This window comes from Pogoniulus pusillus, chromosome 3, assembly GCF_015220805.1.
Source record: "Pogoniulus pusillus isolate bPogPus1 chromosome 3, bPogPus1.pri, whole genome shotgun sequence".
NCBI classification, from domain to species: Eukaryota; Metazoa; Chordata; class Aves; order Piciformes; family Lybiidae; genus Pogoniulus; species Pogoniulus pusillus.
Window position 1 is genome coordinate 13685685 of NC_087266.1, and position 24969 is coordinate 13710653.

The 24969-nt window shown below is 39.7% G+C and overlaps 1 protein-coding gene and 1 long non-coding RNA gene across 10 annotated transcripts in view; both read left to right on the forward strand.

Moving 5' to 3' along the window:
- The window catches only part of CNTN5 (contactin 5), a 736829-nt gene that overhangs the window by 430320 nt on the left and 281540 nt on the right, over nucleotides 1-24969 (forward strand). The gene's annotated exons all lie outside the window — the stretch shown is intronic.
- LOC135189749 (uncharacterized) lies at nucleotides 12981-15228 on the forward strand. 2 transcript variants are annotated; one of them, XR_010308283.1, is made up of 3 exons: nucleotides 12981-13169; nucleotides 13260-13410; nucleotides 14342-15228. It is a non-coding gene; the product is annotated as an uncharacterized LOC135189749 (long non-coding RNA). The 2 variants fall into 2 exon arrangements; XR_010308282.1 differs by having other exon boundaries at nucleotides 12981-13410.

The following is a 24969-nucleotide window of genomic DNA, read 5'->3' on the forward strand; positions in this document are numbered from 1 at the left end:
CATGAAAGATTTTAATTACTGCTTTAATGGAAAACTTATTCTCTGAAGTTCCATGTTTTTGTCAAATTTACATGAGACATCTTTTGGGGATGAAAGCCTAGTCTCTGCTAGGTAGCCCACCTCTGTATGCTGTTTCCAATCCATAAGACTATGCTTAGGCAAAGAATCAGTATTTCTTTTTCTTCCTGCCCTAATATTTTGACATTAGTCCTGGTTTATGCTGCTCAGCTGTCATCACATTCCACTTCAGAGATAATCTCTATTCAGCACTTTTGAAACACATTTTTTTATTGCATTTGTCAGAAATGCTATAGGATTTTCTAATATGAAGAAAATGGTTATAAAAGAGAAATAATTTCCAACATGGGAACAGACCACCTGAATCATGACATGAAAGCTGCCCATGACATAAACCCACTGACAGCTGCTTTGTATTATGAGCTTGCACACAGAGCCAAGAGTTATCTTTCCTTTTTCAGGAAGAATTACAACACAAATTCAGTGAGAGAAGAGCTGGTTCAGATGAACTATCATTCAGCTTCTTTCACTGCATTTGTCCTTCCCTTAGTTTGTGTCCTGATAGTGTATCGACCATCATACCCACTTTGGAGGTTAGGCTGTACAGGCAGAGGGCAGTGTGTAATTTTGTGTCCAGAAAAAAATACAAGTTATTGTATAAGCACAACTTCTGGGACGTTGAATACTACTCAAATAAGGTTCTAATACATTTTCTTGTATTTATTCTCTCACAAAGAGTGCAGTTTGCCATTGGAATGGGCTGCCCAGGGAGGTGGTGGAGGCACCATCTATGGAGGTGTTCAAGAAAAGCCTGGATGAGGCACTTAGTGCCATGGTCTAGTTGACTGGCTAGAGCTGGGTGCTAGGTTGGACTGGATGATCTTGGAATTCTCTTCCATCCTGGCTGATTCTATGATTCTATGATTCTGGAACCCTCAAAACAAGAAGGACATGAACTGTTCTATGATTCTATTGCATTGGCATGGGTTCTCTGTAACCCATTCAGTTTACATGTTCTTTCAAAAGCATTCTGTATATGCAGGAATAAAATAGTATGTATATTCACCTATGAAATAATCACAATTAGGAAGAACAATAATAATCATAGAAAGGTGTTGGGTTTTTTTGGTGGTGACCTGTCTCTGCAGGAGAAATGTGTACAGGATGTGTCTGTATGTGAGATCCAGTAGCTTGGGGGGAAAGGTGGCTAAAAATTAGGTTGCTGTGTTTTAAATGTGTTTGACTGACTTCATGTTTGTTCATTTTTCATCAATTTTCTTGTAGTAAAAATCTGATGTCCATGAGTCACGAACTTCCTAGATAATGAAGGGGAGGAAAAAAAACAAAACAAATCAAAAACAAAGCAACAAACCTTTCTTATGTAAATCAGTGCAGTTAAAGTACTTCTGGAGAATTGTTGGAGCTTGAAGCCCACTATGTGCGCTGCTAAATGTGAATGACTGCTGGGGTGGTGAGTCATGACAGATGCAGAAGGGAACTAAGAGGCAAGGGAAATGCCTGTTTTTCTTGTTCTAGTTTGCCTTTCAGCATACTCCCTGGGCATGCTATTCCTTGCTGTTGACATCTCTCTACAGAGAGCATATCCTTTTGCTGTAGAAAACACAGATGCAGTACCTCTCAGTGCTTAACCAAAGACAAAGCGTTAGCTGCTCCTTCAGGTTCTTGCCTCTAGCACTGCATTCACTTAATTTTGCCCTGTGTCCTATACACAGAAATGACTCATGCTTGTATTAAGAACATCGTAAATGCCTCCTGATACCCTTGCTGAGTCAAAGAATACATTAGTTTGAAAACAAAAATGAAAACAAATTAAAAGAAAAAATCCCCACATAAAACAAACAAATGAACAAACAAAAAGACAACTACCAAACCCAGAACAACAACAAAAAATCTTTCTACTTTAAAAGCTTGATTATATATCTTACTATCTTCTGGTACTGTAAGGCAGCAGCTGCACCATACTTATTTACATTTTGCTGCACGCCATAGCTTCTTCCAGTTTGCCTGAAGCACTCCATTCAGGACTCCATATTCGTGGAGTGTCTATTCTCAAATAAGCATCCACTTTTAACAGTCATCATTTCACCAGTTATTGCAAAAAGTTCAGCAAAAGACTAGTCTGGGCTTTTTGACAGTAAATAAGTTATATGAGCCTTTCTGCATTGGGAACTGTCACAAAGTCTAAGCAGCATCCAAAGTGCAAGAGATTGCAGCTCTGTCCTGCTTTCTCCCAGTTAGAGCAAATTTGCTTTAGAGCAAACTTCAATTAAAAAAAAATTGTCAGCAAAACTTCCTTACTTGAGAATAATAAATTAAAAATCCTTGTTGTAGAGTATAAAAAGAAGTCTTCAATATGTGATGGTTTGGGTGTTCCCCACCCCCCCACACTTTAGAAATCATCCAGACTAGACTCAGCTGGCTCTGGAAATTGAATGAAGCTTATTTACAGCTTAGCAGAATATACAAGCAGATATTTGCAGTATATACAGTTATATACAGAAATAGACAAGGTAAAAGGTAATACAGAAACACAACTCCCCTCCCAGAACCTGAGTCCCCAGGAGGGGCTCCTAACCTCCCCTTCACCTTCCCCCTACCCCTCTCAACCTTACCCCAGTCCCAAGGAAGAATGGAGGTTCGGCCAGGGGATTAGGAAGCAAAGTGGATCAGTCAGAGAAACGGAGAGTGAGGTTAGAGAGATGCAGCTCGGAGTTCCCCAGCAGGAGAAGTTGTGCTTTATCTATGTTTTGATTCTTGTTCTTATACATCTCAGCAAGCCTATGAGGGAAGTAGACATCACCATTGTTTTCCTTTCACGGCCTGTAATCTAGTTTTTCTCTCCAAAACATTCTAGCTAGCTTCAAATTATCACAGAACAATATCTCTGTACAGGTACATTGGAACTTTTTGCAGCTCTGGATGGTCACATTTATTTCCTAAACATATCTGTAATGAAGATTAATTGTTGGGAGTTGAAACTGTAGAAATATGTGGAAGTTGAACAGTGAGATAAAGGCAATGAAAACTTTTTAGGCTGTTTTGGAATTGTTTTGCATGATGTTCAGGAGATCAAGTGAGATTCACTCAAAGAAGACATTTCATGGAAATTATATAGCAATGGACCAGAGAGCAATCAATATTTCCCTTGATCTGCATACATATAAAATGTATTCTCTATTAAGTCTTATGAAAATATCTTGATGATATATGGAATGAGAGGGCAGTGGTTGTCTGCAAATGTATAAACAGCAGTAGGTCATGTCCTACAAGCTTTTAAAAGTCTTTAACAGATTTAATTCTCATTGTTGGTTTCAAGATGTTAAATATTGAATGAGCCACAGACATGAAGATGCTAGAAGACCATAGGACACTAACTTAGGTGAAGACCTCTGTATGTTATCATACCAAACTGTAGACTGACCTCAAAAACCTGCAGCAGGGATTGTTCAGGGACGATCAGACTTTGTTTCACTGACTTTTAAAAGGATTTCTATTTGCATCAGCAAGCACTCTTACCTGGCCTTCTAATTATAAAGGTTATTTTCAGTTTGCACATTGGGATTGCTGCTAGCTAATGAAAAGTCAATTTTTGCCCTGCTGAAACAAAACCCATTTGGAAATGGTGGATGTTTTTAGTTGTTTCAATTGTATCATAAAATCTAATCTTTTATCAGACAAATGACACATTAAAACCACAGAACTGATATGCATACAAGAAAAAAAAAGGTTTTTTTTATTAATTCTGAGGTCAGGTTAGGTGGGGCTTTGAGCAACATGATCTAGTGGAAGGTGTCAATGCTCATGGCATGGGGGGTTGGAACTGTATGATCCTTAAGGTCCCTTGCAACCCAAAACGTGCTAAGATTATGTGACATCAAGCTCTCATGATTGCACTACTGAAACAGCCCTACCATGCAGTACATGTCTTGGTTATTTTTGTATAGTTCATCCACTCATGAGAGTTAAATCTCCCTGCAATGACTTGTGTACTGTTTGTTTGACTTTATAATGCAGAAGTGAATGAGTCATAAGGTGTCTCTGCTTCTGATTTTGGAAGATAAGGGAATAAATTACTTCCTTTCTTTTTTCCAAGGACTATAAAAATCTTGTGCTCAAAAATGCACAAATGTGCTCTTTAATTTTATTGTCTTTTTTAATTTTTAATTTGGTTCATTCAAAAATCATTAGACTGAAGTGCAGCTATGATGTGACAATGATCTTAGGTGGACATGAGGAATAAGATGTGTTTATCTGGGAATGGAGACAGTGAACAAAGTGCTGGCCTATACAGTGGGATAACAAGACAAAGTGATAAAAAAAAAAAAAAGGATTTTTTTTTCAGTTATGACAGAATGAAAAAGATGATTTGCTTATATTTAGCAGTTAGATGCTGTATTTAGCAGTTAAGTGCTATTTTGTCTCTCGTAACACATTCTCTCTTTGACATTATCTCACAAAACTATATATGGATGGTGTTTATATATATAAATACTGAAAAGAGTCCAGTGGAAAGCCATGAGGATGACTGGGGGACTTGAGTGTCTCCCTTAATGAACAGAGACTGAGAAACCCAGGGCTGTTTAGTCTGGAGAAGACTGAGAGGAGATCTTATCAATATGTACAGATATCTGAGGAGTGGGTGTCAAGTGGATAGGACAAATCTAGTTTTGGTGATCAGCAGACAAGGAGCAGTGGCAACAAACTGGGACACAGAAGGTTTCACCTCAACATAAGGGAAACTTCTTTACAGTCAGAGTGATGGAGCACTGGAACAGGTTGCCCAGAGAAGTTGTGGAGTCTTCTCTGAAGACTTTCAAAACCCACCTGTATGCATTCATGAGTAAACTGCCCCAGGTGATTCTGCCTTGGCTGGGAGGTTGGCCTCGATCCCTGGAGGTCCCTTCCAACCTCTAAAGTTTTGTTATTTTGTGATTCTATGACTTATAGGTGTGCATAAGATCAAAATCAAAAACATAGAACTATTGAGATTGAAATTAATATCTGCTTGGTTTATGTATTTCCATTTATCTATTCTGCTTGAATTACTTCAAGGAACATTTTGAAGACTCTAGTTAGTATTAAGGGCAGTATGTTGCAAATCCCCTTAGCTAAGACAAACAACTAGTCTGTACTGACTGCTTTTAGTGCTTGGTGGCTGGAGATTCCTCTTTCTCCTGCAAACAACCTTAGCAAACCATGAGAGTCAGAAACACGCCTGTGTGAATCAGCCTCTTTCAGAGCAGTACCATTATATGAGCCGCAGCCAGGACAAAAAAATTACTACATTTAGAAAGCTCTGAAGAGTTTCAGAATTTCACAGCAGGTACATTATCTGCTTCACAAGGTGGAAGCCTGTTCTTCAAAAGATGGGTGCATAGAATCATCATAGAATCATCATAGAATCATCATAGAATTAACCAGGTTGGAAGAGACCTCCAAGATCATCCAGTCCAACCTAGCACCCAGCCCTATCCAGTCAACTAGACCATGGCACTAAGTGCCTCAGCCAGGCTTTTCTTGAACACCTTCAGGGACGGTGACTCCACCACCTCCCTGGGCAGCCCATTCCAATGCCAATCACTCTCTCTACCAACAATTTCCTCCTAACATCCAGCCTATACTTCCCCCAGCACAACTTGAGACTGTGTCCCCTTGTTCTGTTGCTGATTGCCTTGGCTACCTGGGTTTCATGATGGTGAAGACTTCCCTTGTTTTTTCCCTCAGGACATCATTGCAGTTTGGTTCAGCAATGTTACAGATGAGCAGAGGAATCTTCAAACATGCTGTTGCCGCATTGCTCTCTATAACTCCCTGAAAGTTGGCATTTTGAAGTCCTTAAAAAGTTGTGATCCTCAGGAGCAAGTCAGGGCTGGCTGCAAAGTAGGCTAGCTGGGCATGAAGATCTAGACTGTGCACCCTGGCAATAGGCTGTGTCAGTGTTCTCGTCAGGTAGGAAATCTGGTACTGTCCATGAAGTATCAGGAGATAGAATGAGAGGAAATGGCCTCATGTTTTATCAGGGGAGGTTTAGGTTGGATGTGAGGGAAAATTCTCTTTGCTGCACCTCAGGTGTGACCACTTTGCCCTCCCTGCCCACTCTCCTTTTATTCCTCCTTTTTGTTCCAATTCCTTTTCCTCTCCATCTTCCTCTTTCACCTCATCTTCCTCCTTTCCTCTCCATCTCCTTCCTTTTTCCCATATTCATCCTTTCATCTCCATCCTTTTTCTCTCCTTTCAGCACCACCTCCCTTTTCTCACCCCACACCTTTCCCCCTATTTGCCCCAAACCCAGAGCACCTGGGAGCTGTTGGACTCTCCTCCCACCCCAGGTGTGACTACTTTGCCCTCGCTGCTCTCTCCCCTTTATAAGCAGTGCCAGGAAGGGCAGAAGCCCTAAGCTTGCCCAACTGGGCAGAGGGATTCTCCTCCTTGTGTCACCCCCAGGTGAGTCTCTGTGGTGTGCACTGGGTGACTGGGAGCAGGATCTAAAGGCCGGGGGGCCTGGTGGCCCCCCGGTTAGCTAGGCTGGAGACTTGCTGATTGCTGTGTCATCACCCATGGGTGCTGGTTGAGCCTCCTTGCTTGGTCTGAGCTCCTCTCTCCTTAGCTGCTGCTTTTTGTGTGCTTGTAAAACAGTAAGAGGCTGCAGGACTGGACCTGTGAAAGGTGTTGAGAAGCATCGACTGAGCCTGGAGGAAACACTTCCAGGTAAAACTCAGCTCTCACTGATGCTGTTTTATGTCAGAATGGCTGAAACTCTGTTTGTCAAGGAAGAAGGCTGAAGTGAGGTATCAGGTGATGGAATGAGAGGAAATGTCCTAAACTTATGCTAAGGGAGGTCTAGGTTGGAGTGCAAGAGTGGTTATGGATGGGAACAGGCTGCTCAGGGCAGTGGTGGAGTCCCCCTTCCTGGAGATGTTTGGGAAACCTGTGGACATGGCACTTTAGGATATGGTTTAATGGCCATGATGGTGCTGGGTTGATGGCTGGACTGGGTCATCTCAGAGGTTACTTCCAAATGAAGGAATTCCCCAGAGGATATTTTATGCAGTTACAGGTAGAACAAAATCACATGATAGACCCTTAGATGATATGCATGGGTTAGATTGTGACTCTAGAGACCTGGCTTTAATGCTTGAGTCTTGGCTCTCTCAGCCTGTTCCCCAACCTTGACTGAGTTGTCTTTGTCCTCTGCTCCTTAGGACTGAGCTTGCTAGGAAATGAAAGTCCAGAGCACAGCCCTCCATTGTAGAAACAAAGAGGTACAGATGGGAACTGCTGTGTAATGACTGGGATTTTGTTTCTGCTAGTGCACTGATTCCAAGCCCCACACCCACGCTCATGAAATTACCTTTTAAATGATGCAACAGAATCATTATTTTATTTTCCCCAAAGCCTTCCATGCATTTACATCCCTTGGGTAGCGAGTGGAAAGTCCTAAGGCAAGTAGACAAGGGCCATATTGCAGTTTGGATAAACATTAAGCTTCTCCTTGCTAGGCATTGATTTAGTAGAATTAAGTATTTCTTAGACATTTTAGTATTAAGGTGAGGACATGCAGTGACACAATGATCTCTTTGTGGCTCTTCCAACCCCTGCCATCCTGTGGCTGTGTTTGTGAAAAGCAAGGAAAAAAGCAGGAAATTTACCCTGGTAATATTTGGTAAATTAGTGTTTAAAATACATATTGAGGATGTACCACTTTGAGTTTATGATTTTCCAAAGCATTATTGCCTATCTTCCCAAACACTTTTCTAATCATCAAGGTAGTTTATAAGTGGATTTTGGTAATGTTGATGTTCCTTTTAACTCTTCCAACCATGTAAATAACAAAAAACAACTTGGAGCAGAGTCTTTAACCAATGGCTCATAGAATTATAGAATCAACCAGGTTGGAAGAGACCTCCAAAATCATCCAGTCCAACCTAGCACCCAGTCCTAGCCAGTCAACTGGACCATGGCACTAAGTGCCTCATCCAGGCTTTTCTTGAACACCTCCAGGGATGGTGCCTCCACCACCTCCCTGGGCAGCCCATTCCAATAGCAAATCACTCTCTCTGTGAAGAACTTCCTCCTAACATCCAGCCTGTACTTCCTCTGGCACAACTTGAGGCTGTAATCCCCTTGTTCTGTGGCTGGTTGCCTGGGAGAAGAGACCAACCCTCACCCAGCTACAACCTCCCTTCAGGTAGTTGCAGACAGCAATGAGGTCAGCCCTGAGCCTCCTCTTCTCCAAGCTAAACAACCCCAGCTCCCTCAGCCTCTCCTCATCGGGACTTCTACGGTGAAAGGGAATGCTCCCACTGTTGACTTCCAGGATCACTTTTTATTTTATGCTTAGTAAATATTTATCTGAATATTGAAAAGGACAAGCACATGAATATTTATCTCCAACTTGTACTGTGAATATCAGATAGAGCTATGCTTCTGGGTATTCTAGAGTGCTTTTCACTTTCTGGTTGTATAAGTACTTAAGAAGTTATTTCAGTAAAATATCCAAACTGATATATTCTTGCTTTTTTTTCCCCCACTTTAAACAGTCCCGGGGGGTGTTGAAGAAAAGCCTGGATGAGGCACTTAGTGCCATGGTCTAGTTGACTGGCTAGGGCTGGGTGCTAGGTTGGCCTGGATGATCTTGGAGGTCTCTTCCAACCTGGTTGATTCTATGATACTATGATACTCTATGATACTGACAAACATGAAACTTCCTAAACCTTGAACAATTTGGATTACTATGAATAAGACTGAGGACCTATGGTATAATTGTAGAAGACAATCTCTGATTGCATTTGACCAGTAAAAAGAATAACAAATCTCTTTACCTATAGCTACAGCAAATGAAACTAGAATAGATTGGCACTAGCAATATAAGGATTTTTGTTATGCTGTCTTTTTAGCAAAAGGCTTTTCTCATACCCAATGAAAGCCTGATAAGCTATCAATGAAATCAAAAGCATAGTATTTCAGAGCAATTATTGAATGCTTCAAGTGAATTCTGTTAAAAGTGGGATGCCTTTCTACAGACAACATGCATGTCATCCTGGCCCTCAGCTTTTGTCTGGCATCAGAGTAGTTTCTAGAAGATCCTAGTATATGTGCCAACATCTCTGAGACAGTCAATAGTGTAATGTGCAATGCTTCTTCAGGATCTGTCTGATGAGAAATGATTGAATCTTTTTTGCCTGTCTTCTGCTTCTACAGTCTTAGAATAGGTTGATCTGAGTGGGACCTTCTTTAAAGAAAATCTACTTGCAAATGCCCTGGTAAAGGTTTTTGCAGATAGTGATTAGATGTGGAGAAAGGAGATAGATGGGCAAGAAAGGAGGAGGTGAATAAACTTTTATTTTATAGTCTCTACATAAGTAAGTTCCCAGAGATAGTAATGGTCATTTGAATGAAGGGGAAGAGAGAAAGGATATGGGGATCCAAGTTGATGGGAGGCTGACCATGAGTCAGCAGTGTGCCCTTGTGGCCGAGAAGGCCAATACTGTTCTGGGATGTATTAGAAGGGGTGTGGCTAGTAGGTCGAAAGACATTCTTCTCCCCCTTTACTCTGCCCTGGTGAAGCAGCATCTGAAATATGATTAAGGGAATGGAAGATATTCCTTAGAAAGGAAAAACTGAGGGAGCTGGGGCTCCTTAACTGTGAGGAGACTGAGAGGTGACCTCACCAATGTTTACAAATATGTAAAAGATGAGTGCCAAGAGGATAGAGCCAGGCTCTTCTTGGTGATATCCGATGACAGGACAAGGGGTAATGAGTGGAAGTTGAGGCATAAGTAGTTCCATGTAGACATGATGTGGAATTTTTTCACTGTAAGGGTGAGAGAACACTGGAAAAAGCTGCCCAGGGGGGTTGTGGAGTCTTCCTCTCTGGAGATATTAAAAATCCACCTGGATGTGTTCCGGTATAGGTGATCCTGCTGTGGCGGGGAGGGGGTGTGGTCTAGATGATCTTTTGAGATCCCTTCCAGCCCCTGACATTCTGTGATGTATGCTCTCTTATCAACTTTAGTAGCCATACGACTACAAGTCAGTGTAACTGTATGAAAAACTCAGTGCAGAAAGAACTGCCAAAAAAAAAAAAAAGATGGAAAATCCTACTATAAATATAGTTGAGTACAATAAGTAAAAGATCTCTCTTTGTCTGCAGTCTTTATCCTGCAGGATTGGTGTTGTCTCCTTCATAGAGATTTCTGTTTTGAGACCTTTGAACATTTACACAGCCCACAGGTAAATTTCAGAATTGTCACCATCACTCTGTGTATTCAGATCTCAAAGTTTTGCAAACTCTCTTAGAGCAAGGTTTTAACTCAAAGGTCAAGTAATGTCTTGAATGAGTAAGCACAAGAGACTTGGTGCTATTTTTTCAGACAAAACTATCTCTCTGTAGAGGTTAAAGTAATAGCAGCGACTGATATTTGGGTTTTCTGTGTTCGAGTGCTCATCAATATCATAATGGACAGTTCCAATTCTGTAAATGCCTATGTTTTTTTTTTGGCCAACTACCATACAATGCACCTGCCTGTGGACAGTTTTGATAATTTTTAGAATTCTTCATCTAATTGCTTTTTCTGGCCTGAGTGCAGTCTTGTCTACATTATCCTTTACTAGCTCCAGGAATATTATGCTGATGCCTGTGGCATTTGTCTGTTGATTGGGTTTTTTGTTTGGTTTGGGTTGAGTTGGGTTTTTTGTTTTTTGGGGTGTTTTTTTTTTCCTGTTTTTGCCAGTGATAACAAAATTGCAAATGGAACCTGACAGATTTTAATTCTTACTGCTACTCTTAGCAAGATGCTGTGAGTCTTGTAAGTTCCCTGGTTTCTCTGTATCAGAATTTCTGATTCTCTTTTCACCTTTAATCATAGAATCAGCCAGGTTGGAAGAGACCTCCAAGATCATCCAGTCCAACCTAGCACCCAGCCCTGTCTAGTCTAGTTGAGCTTTAATACTCTATTCTGCTCTACCCCATTTTTAGGAATAAAGTGATCATGAAGGGAAGAGACACAACTGAGTTGCTTCCCTTTTCTTCTTAAGTCTAGTATTTGACAGTTTCTCTTGTGTTTATTTATTCTCTTTCTTTTTCCTGGTTCCAGCACTGTTCGTTGTCAGTCATCTGTGGGGAATGGATGTTGATTAAAAGAAAAAAAAAAAAGGAATGTAATGCTACAGTTCAGAATTCCCCACATTCTACTGAGAATTTACATTCAAATGTGGTTCCTTCTTCTAATACTAAGCATAAATGTAAGGAATTCTCTCATTTTAAAGCTGAATTTCCAAACCTTAGAACTTAGGCAAAGTCAAGAACAAATATCAGTTTCAGAGGGCCTTGGTTTTTTTGGTTGAATAACTAAAGGAGATGGGAAAAAAAAGAGTAAATGTAGATCTTACCAAACAACATGTTAAATGGATGAACTCAACCCCCTGATTCTGTTGCCCACAGCATCAGCCCACAAAGCCTATCCTCACTAATTTTCTGCTTCCCTGAAATTCAGTGACAGAAGACAAAGAATGGAGAAATTCTACTTCAGTTGTTCTCAAAATGTTTTTGAAAGAAACAACCCTTGCCTTGAGACTGTGTCCCTTCATTCTGTTACTGGTTGCCTGGGAGAAGAGACCAACCCCCACCTGGCTACAACCTCCCTTCAGGTAGTTGTAGACAGCAATGAGGTCACCCCTGAGGCTTCACTTCTCCAGGCTAAACCCCAGCCTCTCGTCACAGGGCTTGTGTCCCAGGCCTCCTTTTTTCCCTTCTTCAAGATGGGTGTTATGTTTTCCTTTTTGCATTCAGCAGGAACTTCACCAGTCTGCTGTGACCTCTCAAATATGACCGGCAGTGGTTCAGCAACTTCCTCTGCCAATTTCCTCAGGACCCTTGGCTGGATCTTGTCAGGCTCCATGGACTTCAGAAAGGGCTTCATGCTCTGAAATATTTTTAGAGCTACTTCTTTGCTCTCTCTGGAGGAGATTGTAAAAACAAGCAAATAAATAATAAAATGTCAATGTTTTTGTTGTTCGTCATCATAGAATAATAGAATGTCAGAGGCTGGAAGGGACCTTGAAAGATCATCTGGTCCAGCTCCCCTGCCAGAACAGGATCACCTAGAGCAGATATCACTGGAACACATCCAGATGGTTCTTGAATACCTCCAGAGAGGGAGATTCCACAACCTCCCTGGGCAGCCTGTTCCAGTGCTCTGTCACCCTCACAGTGAAAAAAATTTTCCTCAGGTTCACATGGAACCTTTTATGCCTCAACTTCCACTCATTGCCCCTTGTCCTGTCACTGGGCACCCCCAAGAAGCATCTGGCTCCATCCTCCTGGCACTCACCCTTTGCATATTTATAACCATTAATGAGGTCACCCCTTAGTCTCCCCTCTCCAAGCTAAAAAGGCCCAGCTCCCTCTGGCTCTCCTCAGGAAGAGGAGAAGGCTGTAGGAAGATAATTCTCAGGACTTAGCTCTGCTCATTTCTGTAGGAGGGATGTGAAATTGATACTAAATAAATCAAGCCAAAAACATACTCTAATCCTTCCAGATGTGTCTTTATGGTATTTCTCATAGAATAGGAGGGCAAACAACTTGCAAAATTTAGGAGTCAAATATTAAAATAACTGTCAAAAATGAAAACTTCTTTCAGGTGAGCAAAGCTTTAGAAGTGTTGTCTAGGAGGAAGTGTCTGACACAATCCAGCTTGGTGCTTTAAAACATTGCTTGACCTTTGAGTTAAAATTTTGCTCCAGGGGAGTTTGCAAAACTTTGAAATCTGAATACACAGAGTGACAGTGACAATTCTGAAGTTTACCTATGGGCTGTGTAAATGTTCAGAAGTCTCAAAAGTGAAATCCACTTAGCATAAAACATCACTTCTAAATTACACACATGCAAGAAGAATGTAATAGAAACTGAATTTTTTTTTTTTCTTGTGAAATCTGGAGTTCAAAGTGTCAGAATGGTGTCCTGGATAACCAGTGTGTGCAGTATGGTGAATGTGCCATCATTGAAGCTCCATGGACTTCAGTCTGAAAATGAATAAAATAGAACTAACGAAGCAAACTTTCTTGACAGATGAGGTCCACAAATCCAAACTGCTTTGGATACAAATAGAGATGGGCACTGAGATATTTTGGTATGTTATTGCAAAGCTGAATTTCTCATGTGCTTCATTAGTAGATATTTCAGCCTTTTGCCTCAAGCTTTTTCTTTCGAAACTGCACAGAAATATTTTGTGTCTGGAAGCCATATGCCTGGAAATGTATCCCAAGATATGCGCTTCCTACTGGTGACTGATGGATCTTGTCTGACTGTGTCTGAAATCTCAGAATAACACTTCTATGGGTTTTACTATTTCAAAGTAAGGGACATTTCAGGTAAGCAGAGATTTTCTCTATGATCATGATTGACACTCATTATCATTTATTAATGCAAAACTGTAGATGGGAACATAAAACCCACAGAATGCAAATTCCCTTGAAATGACAAGGCTTATTGATTCAATATCTTTCCTCTATAGAGAGGGTTTTGAAATGAAAGCCATAACCTCAGGCTTCACAATAGTCACACTAACTGTGTTTACAGTGAAGTTCTATACACCAACTAGATGGCTTAGAATAAATCTTTCTGTTCTGTGCTGTTCATACTTAATTTGCTTATGTCAGTGCTAAATTACATTGTTTTAAAAAAATGGTATAAATTCACCTGGAAAGGTTTCTACAATTGCAGACAGCCTTGACTGATTTCAAATTCTTCCTTACTTACATTTTTTTCTGTATTCCATGTCTATAAGATGGCAATTACTTTTCAAAATGGAAACCAGCAGTAAAGCCAAAACAATTCAAGTCACAACAAGGCTTTTCTTATTGTTGCCTGTGTATACTACCCTATGTGCTTAGGAAACTAAGGCTGCTATGAAATGTAATAATGTTTCTGATCACCTTAGAAAAGTCCTTTGTGGTGGTTTCTGAAATCTAATGTGCCAAGTTTTTAGTCTTTACTGTATTTACCTTGTCTTTGCTCTTTCACGCAATGCACCTATGGGGTCTAAGTTTGTCTGTCATGGTGCTTCAGTGCAAGTTCCAGCTATTATCTTGTTACATCTGCTACAGTGCCAGTGCTTGTCAATGATTTCTTCTCCACATAGATGGCTCTAATGTTTTTGTACATCTTATTAGTGTGTTTCTAATAGCATTACTTGCTGATAGAATTTTCTCTTTACACTTGCTGTTGCTCTTAGTAAAAAGAAATCGTACTTTGTTTCTAGCTTTATCATATCACATTTTTCCTGTCCTTAATTCCTAATAGGAATTATTGCTGGTGACTGCACGAAAATAATAGGCAAAGTATTTGAGGCTGCAATAAGTCATTGACTATTCTACAAAGTAATGTGGGACTGCTCACATCTAGACGGGATGATGTTACAGCACATTTTGTTGGGTTGCATTATGATAGCAATTGTCACATAATTTTGACTGTGAGTCTTTATCTGAGACTCCAGTCCTCCATCTTCCCTTCAAAAACCCTGTGGAATAAAATTGTGAGATCTGTTTGTAATGCTGAGATCTGTTAGCTGTATGTCTCATATGTAAAACAGTTACAATATGACAACAGTTTTGTGTAAATTACTTAATATTTGCCCTCTTGTCTGTTATTCTTGGTCACTGGAAATCTACACAGTACTTGATCCAGTTTGCTCAAGCCTATTTATTCTGTCAATATATATATTTCTAGTAACGATAGTAATGATAAATGATGGTTAAATATATGGAACTTATATGCTATTGACATTTATGACACCTATAAAATGGATCTTTTCCTTTTCTGAAAGTTATTGGAAAGGCAAAATTATTACAAACAGCCTGAGGCCAATCTAGTTCTAACTTCTAAGCATCACTGAGGTATATAGGTGCCATTGGCTTTCACTGAGCATAAAGGTAATGTTCCCAAAGGCTACATTTATGAAGCCTAGTATCCCTAGGCTCCACTACAATAAGTGCAGAATAGAAATGCATCCAAAAAAGAAATCAGAGAAACAATGGGCTATTACTCTCAGATGCTTTCCAGGGAAATGCACAGCAAGCACTTACACGAGCTGCAATGATGTGTGTTACGTGAAGCTACATTGCTCTACCCTTAAAACACTGGGAAAAGAGATATGGAAAGTATAACAACATTAAAACATATAAAAGTAATTATTTATTATAAATATCATTATTCATAGCATATAACTGTCTATTAATATAATCATATTTAATTCTATTATGTAATGTGTGGCTATTATAAAATATAAAGGTAAGGTACTAATTAAACACAAGCATTAATGAAGAGGAGATAACATAAGTAGCGTCAAAGACCCAGGGTCAGAAGTCACTGGCTACTGAAGGAAATTCTCAGGAGAATTCAGGGAGAAGCTCAGCAAGAACACTGTTAAAAAACAAAGTGTGATCATCTTGGGTCTCATGGGAAAAAAAAAAACCTATGGGATGTTTGAGGAGGATTGGCTAGAGAGCTGTTACAGGATGTTTCTGAGAAGAGCCAAATGCAGTGAAAGGAAGAGATGGAGGTAGGTCAGGAAGGAGCAAACCTGAGACAGAAGACAGCACCAGGGATCATGGCTGGTAGATAAGGAGAAAGCAGTGGCTATTGTCTGTCTGGACTTCAGAAAACCTTTGAAACTGTATCTCATGAGTCTCTTAGCTGTTTCCTGGGCTGGATGAGCAAACAATGAGGTGAGCTGAAAACTGGATGAATGGCCAGACCCAGAGGGTGGTGATCAGCAACAGAGTCTAGTAGGAAGCCAGTAACTAATGATGAACTCCAGGGTTCAATACCAGTTCCAGCCCTGATTTACATTTTAAGTGATCTGGATGATCGGGCAGAGTGTACCTTCAGCAAGCTTGCAGTTGACACAAACCTGAGAGAAGTGGCTGGTAATTCTGGAGGCTAATGCTATTACCATTCAGAGGGTCCTCAAAAGGCTGGAGAAATGAGTTGTCAGGAACCTCAGCAACAGGCAGTGCAAAATCCTGCACTTGGCAAGAGACAACTTGAGGCAGCAGTGTATGACTGGAGCGCTGGGCACAGAGGAACTAAATGAAGTTCAACAAGGACAAGTGCAGAGTCCTACATCTGGGGAGGAATAACAAACTCCACCAGTACAGGCTGGGAGGTGATCTGCTGGAAAGCATTCCTGTGGAGAGGGACCTGGGGGTCCTGGTGGATAACAAAAAAAACATGGCACAGCAATGTGCCCTTGTGGCCAAGAAGGCCAATGGGATCCTGGGGTTTATTAGGAAGAGTGTGTCCAGCTGATCAAGGGAGGTTCTACTCTGTCCTGGTGAGACCTCATCTTGAATACTGTGTTAAGTTTTGGGCTCCTCAGTTTAAGAGGAACAGGGATCTGCTGGAGAGAGTCAAGTGGAGGGCTACAAGGATGATTAGGGGACAGGAGGGAATGGCTTATGAGGAAAGACTGAGGGCCTGGGGCATTTTAATCTGGAGAAGAGAAGACTTAGAGGGGATTTGATAAATGTTTGTATGTATCTGAAGGCTGACCAGCAGAGGGGGGACAGGCTCTGCTCACTGCTCCCTGGGATAGGACAAGGAGCAATGGGTGTAAGTTGCAGCACAAGAGGTTCCACTTCAACACAAGGGGGAACTTCTTTACTGTAAGGGTCACAGAGCACTGGAACAGGCTTCCCAGAGAAGTTGTGGGGTCTGCTTCTCTGGAGATTTTCAAGGCCTGTCTGGATGTGTTCCTCTGTGATCTGTGTATCATCCCGCTCTGACAGGAGGGTTAGACTCAATGATCTCCTTGGGGCCCTTCCAACCCTTAACATCCTGTGATGTTGGGAACCATGCATATGAGAAGCAGTTAATATTAACTATCAGCTAATTAAGCTTCTAATATTAATATTATTACCACAGTGGAAAACTTCTTTCTGCCTTATGTTGAGTGCCATTACACTAAGCACTGATGGTTTTGATCTTTGACAGCAAAGTATCTGGTGTACATGTGCTTACTCTAGGATTACGTTTTAGTATCTGTCTGCCTGTGAAAGGCCACAGACAATAAAACCTATGATAAAAGGCTGAGAGAGCTGGCACTGTAAAACCTTTAGAAGAGTACATCTTATCAGTGTCTATAAATACTTGAAAACAAGGTTCAAAGAGGATGGTGCCAGAATCTCTTCAGTGATGCCCAGTGACGGGATCAGAAACAATGGAAAAACTGAAAAAAGTCAAGTTTCTCTGAACATCAGGAAGCAGAGTTTTTGTGTGAGAGGACCATCAACAGTGTCCCCAGAGTGTCCATCCTTGGAGACACTGAAAAATCATCTGGATGTGATCCTGAGCAACTGTGACCCTGGCTAACATCTCACTATTATCCAGTAAGAATGTTTGGAATAATATTTTATCCAATCACTGTATTCTATAACTTGTAGAACTAGCACAACTTGTAGAATGGCATATGAAAGACTGTGGATATAGCAATAAACAGCCTTTGACTTTTGTCCTTGGGCTTCAACTTCAGCTATTGTATGTCATTGTTATTTCATCCATCACCAATAAATATATACAGCGACAAATATCCTTAATGGCTGTAGTTAGGTTGAGCTCTATCTGTGCTTCGCCTCTCTTAATTTTCTCCTTGCATAGCTCCACTACAACTTTATAGTCCTCATGAGAGACCTGTCTCCTCTTCCAGAGGTCATAGACTCTCCTTTTATTCTTGAAGTCCAGCCCTATTTAGCCAGACTTTACTGACTAGCTAATTTTTTGATACAAAGAAACAGCCTCAAACTATGCCTTTAAGACTTCCCTCTTGAAGTATGTCCAGCCTTCCTGGACTCCTATATCCCTCAGGGTGGCCTCCCACAGGACTTTGTCAATCAGACTTCTGAGCAGGCAAAAGTTCAAGGTGGCATTTTTACTAAACTCTTTCCTTCTTTCCCCTAGGATAGGAAACTCAATCATTTCATGATTGCTGAGCCCCAGACTGTCTCCAGTCTTTACTTCCCTCACAAATTCTTCCCTGTTCACAAGAAACAGGTCCAGGAGGGCATCTTCTCTTCTTGACTCCCTCACCAGCTGTGTCAGAAAGTTTGTTGGAGATCAGCTGTACAGCCTCTGTTTATTCCATTATAAGGAACCGTACAAACAGCTCAAGTCTGCATCCTTCAACAAGCTGCTCTTCTCTCTTGATAGTGCATCCCTTTGATGAATCCTCACTGAGAGGATCAGAATAGGCTCATAGCCACAAAGGTACACAAGCAAGTACTAGGTTCTGTGGCTAAAACCAGCCCCTGTTAAGAATTGCCTCAAGAGACCGTGGAATATTAAGGGTTTAGTATCACAAAGTTGTCTTCAGTTTAGGAAATTAGTGTGCAGATGTGTTTGTGTTATGGATCTGCCCTACGTGAATGTAAATCCCTGCATAGAGCACACTAATTTATTTCCTTGCAAAGACTGGACAAGTTTTGGATGTTTTGGAAGGTTTGTGAATTCATCTTTATTAGTACATCTCAGACAAAGAAGGTAGGAGACCTTTTCATGGAAGTGTTGTTTCCCTGCAGGAAGACAGTGGAATAATGACCATCATAATGAGCTGGGGCTTTTTTAACCTATTGTTTTTAAAACACTTAAAAGGCAACACAAAATCTTACCTCTCTAACAATCTGTAGATCTATGTGCCAATTCAATAGTAAAAAAATGCTTAAGATGTTTTGCCAGTGTATTTGCCCAGAGCATGAGAGTGAATTTCATTGTCTGTGTGTAAGGATTGTTTAATTGCTAGCGATAGCTGTTTTCACCAACAATACACAGTGATTAATTCATAGGATTCTTAGAGGAAGACTAAGCCAAATAAAGGTCTCAAAGATGAATGCAAAGGTGGAGAGTGTACTGTAAAATATTAGAAAACACTAAAGCAAACCACAGAGAGCTAGAGAAAAAAATCCAGAGGTAGAAAAGAATACATGAGCTGTCTCAAGGGGAAAAAAAAAAGCTTTGAACCAGGAGATAGATAATTTAAGGAAAGTGAAAGACTGTCTGCTTCCACTGGACACAAACACAGAACAGGGATAATATGTAAGAATGCATATCACAGGGAACAGATTTTTTTATAGGTAACCTTTCATTAACTTAGCAATTTAAAGGAAGATTAGCGATGAATCATAAATGTCTCCGTACTATTACTTTAGCTATGAATCATAAATGTCTCCATACTAATCAAAAGCTTATACACAGATTTCTGTGTCAAAGTAAAAATGATCCTTCTCAGAACATAAATGTTAATTGAAAAAAAACCCTAATGGATAATTTAACTGTTTTAATTAAGCACAGTTAGAATTTCTTGCTCTTGCATTCATTGCATTGAATGTTGATTTGATCTCTATTGACTTGTGTAGCTTCCAAGCTCTGCATATTCCCCTCTTAACTTTCAGTTTCTTCCATCTGCATAGGTTTTAAGGAAAGGGAGTTGTTTGAATATTGAATTGTGCTTATGCCAGCTCTACCTGCATAAGCCTGATGCAGTAGGCATCTTTTCAAGTTAGCAAAGTTTTTATTTATACACTCTAGTAACAGTATGTTCTTAGTAAATTAACATTTTAATAGTAAATATTTTATCACAACAACCCACGTGCAGTGCTACTACAGGCATGGGTAGAGTGGCTAGAAAATTGCCCAGTAGAAAAGGACCTGAAGGCGTTGGCTGACAAACAGATAAATGAGTCAGCAGTGTGCCCAGGTGGCCAAGAAGGCCAAAAGCACCCTGGCCTGTATCAGAAATAGAGCAACAGCAGGAGTAGAGAAGTGGTCATGTCCCTGTACTCAGCACTAATGAGGCCACACCTTGAATACTGTGTTCAGTTTTGGGCCCCGCCAAGACAAGAAAGATGTTGAGCTGCCGGAGCGTGTCCAAAAACCAATGAAGCTAGTGAAAGATCTAGAGAACAAGTCCTGTGAGAAGCAGCTAAGAGAACTGGGGTTGTTTGGCCTTGATCTAAAGAGGCTCAGGGGTAACCTTGTTGCTCTCTATAACTACCTGAAAGGTGATTATTAGTGAGGCAGATGGTGGTCTCTTCTCCCAAGTGACAAGTTATAGCACAAGAGGAGATGGCCTCAAGTTACAACAAGGGAGATTTAGATTGGATCCTAGGAAAAAATTCTTCACCTAAAAGGTTATCAAGCGTTGGAACAGGCTGCTTAGGGAAGTGATTGAATCGATAACTCTGCAGGCATTTAAAAGATACATAGATGTGGTTGTTAGGAACATAGTTTAGTAGTGAACTTGGCAGTGCTGGGTTAATGATTGGACTTGATCTTAAAACTCTTTTTCAGTCTAAATGATTCTATGACTCTAAGGTTATAGGCTGAATTGTACTTCTGTTTATGGCATGAATCCAGCTCACTCACCCTCTCTGTCCAGGCTATTTCAGTCCATAACCCTGGTACAGTTCCGGTATCAGCTCATGTTCCTGTCATCACTCTGTCCCTTAAAATAACTCTATGGTGTCCTGTAGTGACTAAATCTCCTGGTGGAAGGTCACTGGTGAGCCCAGTCCTCCAAAGGATGTGAGATACATCTTGCTGGGAATAAAGGCTGCTGGCAGTGCCCTGAATATCCTACTAGCTTGAGGAGCCCTGTTAGACATTTCCAGGACTTCTGTACACACTACCCTTGGCCCAGCACAGCAGCAGACTCAGTAACACCACAGGACACCAGTACAGAGTCAGAGCAGCTTCTGTTGGGTTATGATCCATGGTTGCAGGAGGTCCTATTTTCTGACAGGCAATAGTGCAAGCAAAGAGACAGTCCTTGCTAGCAAGTGCATTTTTTGAAGAACACAATAAGATGGCAATAAAGCAAGTATCTTGTTTGGAGAACATAGGGGGAAGAACAAAAGTGGCCTTTTAAAGCAACATGGTAGTTTGAATACAATACCAGATTTTGTGTTTGAGCATCAGCAAACAAACTGGTGTTTTCTAGTTCAAGATGTTCCAAACCACTTCTGAAAAGGGAACTACACCCTAGATTGTTTTTTTTTCCTGTCCAAGAAGCTATTTGATCTCTTAAAAAAATCCCATGGTTTTGCAAATGTAAACGCAACTGTTGCCAAGAAAACCATCAGGAAGCTTCCTTCACACACTGGTTATTAAGATTCTGACTGCTTCAGTTTGGTATTAGTAATTTAATCAAGCAATTTATGCTAACACTGTCAATTACAAATTTCTCCTTTGCTGTGGATTAGGTATTATTGCTCACCTAACACAGATATGCGTATTGTTGTAGCAATGTGAAGGGTTATATAATAGGGTTTCTATCCATCTAATTACTTTAATTGATTTGTACTGAAATAGTTGACCTTTGGTACTTAGTTCTTCCTTCACATTCAGAATTGACAGCTCACTCTGATGATCATCAGCCAAAGGGAAAATAAGTTAAGGTTTCAATTAAAAGCATGCAGTGTAGGCTAATCTATGGATCTCACATTAGTAACGCTCCATACTTTCTTGATAGAGAATACATGTCAAGTTTGAGCTGAAATATATTGTAGGAAAGTGCTTGAAGTAGTAGGAAAAAGAAGTATATCTAAAAATCAACAAACAAAACCCACTTAGGAGTCTTATTGTGCATCTTCATATATGCCTAGAAATTACAACTAGTAAGTAGCACTGCTCCTTCAGGTCAAAGATCACAAGATATGTAGAAGAAGCTAGTTGTTACGTTCTCTTCACTGAGTGGTGTAAGACTAGTGATGTCCTCAGGTATCTACAGTATCTGCCCTAAGTGTTATTTTTCAGAAAAAGCTGGCCCAAACCTCCTTTTTATTAATCAAACAGGCAGAAAAATTCCAAACATTTGTAAAGTGCCAGATACATCTATGTACAAACCAGAAGCAATAATTACTGAGCTGGATGGAATACAGGAAATTATAAAGTTCTGTTGATGTTATTTGGAATTAAGTTTTCCTTCAATAAGTTAAGGAGTTTTCAAAGAAGAGAACTACTTTTTTTTATATCTGAAAAACACTTCTTATTACATGACTTCAGTGAATTTGAAAAAGCTACAAAGCACTTACTGAACATATTCACTGTGACTGAACCCTGTGCTATGGCAGAAACATATCCTAACTAGTTGTAATCTGTGTATTATATTAGCATATTTTGAAAGATGTAAAAAAAATATTTGTGATTATCTCAAACTACATTTCTCACTTTAAAATTGCTTTATTTTGGATAAAAGTTCTTCCATAATTGGAATATTTTATTACATTTATGATTTGTATTAATGAAGTTACAAGCATTCTGTAGCTTGACAGTGTTTTATTTTAAAGTATACTTTGCTTAATCTGGTGGATGTTCTGTGTTGGATGCAAAGTGGGAATAATTAGGTGCATATTGAGTCATTTATTTGTTGTATAATGAGTACAAAGTGGAAGTAAGATGGAAAATAGATTGGGTTTTTTTTCAGTAGGAAGGGAAGCAATGACTAACTCTACAAAAGCATCTTTATATTATTCAAAATAATTCCTCATAGAAATTCATGACATTCAAATTAGCTGTAACAATGCAATATTCCAAAGATGCTGATTCATTTGGTAATAGCTACTGGAAATATTCTTTACTATCCTTCTGTCAATGCTTTAAGTTATCAAAGAACTTTCTCTTTGTTCCTTTGAAAGTAAACAAAATATATCTTTTGTCCCCCCTGTCTCCCTTTCCCCCCACCCTGTATCTGAATACACGAACTATTGTGTATCTTTCTTCCCCAAGGAAAGACCATCTCAAATAGATTATTTTTCTCATATTATCAAATCTGTGGTGAAAAAGGTTGATGAAGACCACGTTCGTGTTTTCCTTGAGAACTTCCAGCTTCTAAACCATCCCCTATAGCTGATTTGGAAAACAAAATCTTTTGGTCTTCACTTCTCCACAGAACAATTTGAAATTTTGAATAGTAAAAAAGTACAAATGAAGCTTGACTGATTTATGATAATGGGCATCTGAATAAGTTGAAATGCTGACATGTCAGATACTCACTCTCTTTTAAAGCCTGTAGCAAAAAGTAGCTGTTTACTAAGCGTATCCTTTACATCACATGCTATGCTCCTCCTCACCACCTGTAAAGTGAATTCAGCCTCATTAGCTTACATGTTTAAAATGAGAATCCCAGAGAAGATTTCAGCCTTTTGTGCAGTTTGATTTGATGATTGTTTGCATATGTTGAATTGCCTGCAGTTTTGAGTAATAGATGAGATTTAATAGCATCTTTTAAGTGAAATCTCAAACGAGTAAATCACGCACAAGTGGGCAGTGTGCAGGAGAGGATCAGGGATATTAATCATTTCTTCCTGGCTTCTGCTATTTTTGGTAACCAGTATAATTTATTGACATTTTACTGTGTTTTGTTAGTAAACCTAGTTGTCACAAGGACATGCCATGGATGGTCACTTTATCAACAGAGATTCAGGTTATTGCCAAGCTATTGAGCTATTGCTATTGAGCAATCTAGAGAGAAACTCATGTATGTGTGTAGAAAAACATAGAAAATACGTTTCTGTTTTTAAAACTGAAGAGCAACAGGGATACAAGCCAGTTTACAGAAAGAAGGCACATAATTTCATGCATTTAGAAGACTGAATGCTTCCACTGAAACAATGCAATTAAAATTTACAAGGAAAAAAAGTGGTTTAGCATTCTTAGTGACATTTGGTTAAACATGCTGGCTAGAAAAAAAAAATTAGACAAATGAAGGTCACATTTGCAAGTATTATAAGATAGACTACATTTTCATTAGATAGTTGAGAAATGCCAATGAGTTAATAATTGACCAGGAGTCACTTTAAAAAGAAGTAATGAAGGAAAACAAATCATCATCCCAAGAGCCAGAATGCTTTATTCTCCATAGATTTCAAGTTCTACAAAGACAGTTTTCAGTGAGGTTTTGGGGTTGGAGTCTGAATTTGCCTTGTCATCTTTCACTGCTTAAAGAAAGAATGTAGTTTGGCCAAATTACAAAGCATCACAGCTGGAGTTATGTTAACTCATGTTGTGCCTTTTGAAAGAAATGTCAGATAAGATATAACAGAATAGCATTTGTGGTTTATATTTGTACCCATGGATTGTACCTAAGGAATGTGTATAAGAACGTGCCATCCCTGTGGGAAAAGATCCCCTTTCTCTCATTCAGTTTCATTCTCCCACAGCACGCATGAAATGAAGTCAAATTTAAGCTGACATGCCTATTACAAGTAATAGGAGTAAACTTTCAAATGATCCTGAAGTTTGTATTTTCGCTTTTTGCAAAAGAAAAAAGCCTCAACACACTGTAGAAGACAGTTTCTATATTACCTGTGGTGCTGGCTTACCTGACTGTGTTGAATCTGATCAAAGAAAAGCTGAAGAACAGCATGTGCTGGAAATAATGGAAGATACATAAATAATTGAATGAGTTGACACAGATTTGTTGAAAAGTTACCAAAACTAATTCAAATCACAGTTTGCTGTTTAAAACCACGTTTTGGGAAACTAGTCACATATTGGAGTCACATTTAAAATGACTATAAATCTGGTAGTTTAGTGCAAAGAACTATGAAGGCTAATCCAGACTGCTGATTTTATTCTCTCACTTGGGCCTGCATATTCCTTATCTCTGTCTGCTTGCAGCTGAAAAGCCTTTGAGTGTTTTATCCCAAGTAATTTTTTTTTTAAAGAATAAGGTTAGAGTAAATATAATTTCACTGTGAAGCTCAAGTGGAGCAGAATTTTAAGAGCTATCCATAGGTTTTTGATGGTTTTTTTTTTTTAGGTTTTTAAGAGTGGACTGATAAAGATAAAAAAAATCACTGGTGAGTAACATCTACCCTTCAGCATTTTAACTATGTACAGGAAAAAAGAGACATTCTGTCAAGTTTCAAAAGTCTAAT